Source organism: Branchiostoma floridae, chromosome 14 (genome assembly GCF_000003815.2).
Source record: "Branchiostoma floridae strain S238N-H82 chromosome 14, Bfl_VNyyK, whole genome shotgun sequence".
NCBI classification, from domain to species: domain Eukaryota; kingdom Metazoa; phylum Chordata; class Leptocardii; order Amphioxiformes; family Branchiostomatidae; genus Branchiostoma; species Branchiostoma floridae.
Genome location: NC_049992.1, coordinates 4,337,535 through 4,340,809, shown reverse-complemented (window position 1 = coordinate 4,340,809; position 3,275 = coordinate 4,337,535). Strand labels below are relative to the sequence as shown.

The 3,275-nt window shown below is 41.3% G+C and overlaps 1 long non-coding RNA gene across 1 annotated transcript; it reads left to right on the top strand.

Moving 5' to 3' along the window:
• The first annotated feature begins 338 nt into the window (after window positions 1–338).
• LOC118430402 lies at window positions 339–1,424 on the top strand. Its single transcript, XR_004832848.1, has 3 exons — window positions 339–417; window positions 932–1,045; window positions 1,396–1,424. It is a non-coding gene; the product is annotated as an uncharacterized LOC118430402 (long non-coding RNA).
• The last annotated feature ends 1,851 nt before the right edge of the window (window positions 1,425–3,275 follow it).

Below are 3,275 nucleotides of genomic sequence, written 5' to 3'. Positions count from 1 at the left end.
AATGCAAATTTGTAACGAATTTGCAGCCATTCACTTATTGGTCGATTTCCTAATTGGCAGGCTACCATTGGTTGAACTGCTAATTATGATGGACAGCCTTTTGTTATGCCACATTGAACTCGTTTTAGATCTATAATGGCCGCCGCGTGAGAAAGGTGTATAGGTAGGCCTCAGTGGAACGTCGGCTTGGCCAGGTCTCCAGCTCTGACAGTGTGGCTCAGCAACATGACAGCTAGGCACTAGACCACGTCACACTACCCAATCACAATCAGTTGTGAGTTATGTTTGCTGTTCGCCTATCTAAGGTTTTTGTTTCTTTTAGAAACACTGGAGAAGAGCCCACCGTGTATTCCGCTCATTACTCCGTGATTGGTGCGACCGTTCCTCCCAACCTGTACTGCACAATTTGCCCAAATGGTGAGCGAATGTTTTTGTTCTTAAAATGATAGTATATCAAACTTTAAAAATGGGACAGCGTGGGTATTTTCCCATTTTGTTTTACAAGTAAGAAGTTTGAGAATCACTTTGTGGTTAAACAATGGGACAGCGTTGGTAACATATATTGTTTCGCAACAATGTCAGGTCGCAAACGTCAGTTCGCAAAAAGCCAATTCGCAACAAGGTACAAGTCGTTTCTTATTATCCCATTTTCTTAACTAGTAAGAGGATCGCGAGAAACACCTTCTGGTAAAAAGAAATGGGACAGCGGGTGTGTTATCCTTTTTTTTTACCAGGTAGAGGTATGAGAAAACTGATGAAATGATGCTAGCCATCTACTAATAAATGATGTGTTTCTTAGCAAGTAGTCCAATATCATGCAAACTATCGTTATCATTTGATATGATGCTTACCTGCTCTGATTTAAGTGATACTACTGAATCATTAATGTTTCAACGTGTTAAGCTATAAGATTATTTTCTTCTTCAAACAGACATCAGTGAGTGTAACGAAAACACTTACAAACATGGGCACTGTGTGAGCCAATCTGGCGGTGGCTACAAATGTACCTGCTCACCTGGATGGACTGGGCAGAACTGTCAGCAAGGTGACTTTTTTATTCTTAATTACCACTATTTACTGTTTTTGAGCAAATTGTCTTCGGAACTATGTGAAAATACGCTTAAATGTCATAATCTAGGTAATTATTACTAAATATGAGGATATTTCAGGGATAAAATTTCTGTCTCTGCCGCATATAGATACTAGTAAATAAATGAAATGAAATGAAATGAAGGGCGGCTACAAATGTACCTACTCACCTGGATGGACTGGAGTAAATAAAGCAAATGGAGCAAATGTAGTTCAAAAGCTCCACATGTTTTAGTAGCGATGTACGCAACTATATATGTCAATCATTTCAAAGATCGATAGCGTTGTTTTTTTTCTACGAGACAGACATAGATGAGTGTACCGGGAACCCATGTCAACATGGACAATGTGTGAACCAAGATGGCGGCTACAAATGTACCTGCTCACCTGGATGGACTGGACAGAACTGTCAACAAGGTGAGTTGATTTTTAACATGAAAGTTCATCTCTATTCATAAATGGATAAACTGAACATTAACTAACCAACACTAAACTGTCAGCAAGGTCTTTTAACACTATCAGTCAGTTCTCGGAGTATTGTCAAGTCTTTGTCTTTTTTTGTGTATCCTGCTTACCCTTCTTCTTCCGACAAAGGCACATTTCCAGTTTGGTCGAGATACACGTATCTGACTTGATAATGTGGTTCAAATACTCAATATGTTGTAGTAGCAATATGTGCAAAACAATAACAATCATTCTAAATATCCAAATTTCTTTTCTTCTTTTTCTACTACACAGACATAAATGAGTGTACCGGGAAACCCATGTCAACATGGACGATGCGTCACCAAGATGGAGGCTACAAATGTACCTGCGAGCCTGGATGGATTGGACAAAACTGTCAGCAAGGTGAGTTCTTTGTCAATGTGGTTCAAATACTTAACCCTTAAACTGCCAGAGTTTCAGCCCTATAAAATGCTATTATTGCCAGGGTTGGCCGCTGACCCCAGAAATTTCGAAAAGAGACACCCGAACAAGACAGAAGTCCCTAACTTCTGGGGTTCGTGCGCTACACGTGCAAAAAGCTGCTACTTTGGGGGAATACGCTATCCCGGTTATAACTGGGCATGGCACAAAGGCATGTATATGTGTGCCGGATATATTCGGTTTTGGCAGTTTAAGGGTTTAAAATATATTCTAGTAAAATGTACAAAACAACGCCAATCATTCTAAATATCTACAGCATTCCTTTTCTTCCTTTCCACTACACAGACATAAATGAGTGTACCATCTGGAACCCATGCCAACATGGACAATGTGTGAACCAAGATGGCGGCTACAAATGTGCCTGCGAGCCTGGATGGACTGGACAGAACTGTCAGCAAGGTGAGTTGATTTTTAGCATGAAAGTTCGTCTCTATTCGTAAATGGATAAACTGAACTTTATCTAACCAACACTAAAACCGATTGGGACTTACCTCAAATTTTCGACCGACTCCGTCAGTCTTGTTTATGGAATGGACCAGTCTACAAGCTGTAGCTTCCGAAACGTGACTGCAGCAGAGGGTCGTAAATGCCAGATAATCTGTGTCGCCTCCCGTCTCTGTTCAGCGATGGAAGACGGCGCGGATGTGTCATTAAAAATGAGATTCCTTGAACATCAACGACCAAGTACTGTGAACTCATAGGTTTCTCAGCATATGCATACAGAGTCGCCGGAACACTCTGTTTCGCTTGAATAAGTAAAGTTCAGAGCCTGGATTCATGAAGGAGGCTGTGTACATCCGCGTCCACCGTTCAACGCTGAACAGAGACGGGGGGCGACACAGGTTATCTGGCAGTTACGGCCCTGTGTTGCAGTCACGTGTCTCCGACGTTACATTCCGGAAGCTATAGTAGACGGGTCCATATCGTGAATACCACTGACGGAGTCGGCCAAAAATGTGTGGTAAATTTGGTGTTATCTTACAGCAATTAGCATGGTGAAATAGCTATTCTACAGCCAACGATTGCAAAGTAAATGGAATGACTACAAAAACACAGTTACACTTTTGCAAGATGTATTCTCAACTGGGACAAAACAAACTCGACTTGCAATTAAAGCTTCTTGCACATTTTGTGTCACAGTTAGCTCATCAAACGTACTGTTTCTTACAGCCAAACAATGCCAAAGTGGATGGAGGGAACACAACAACCACTGCTACAAGTTGATGAGAGACAAAGCGAGCTGGTATTTAGCAGATTCT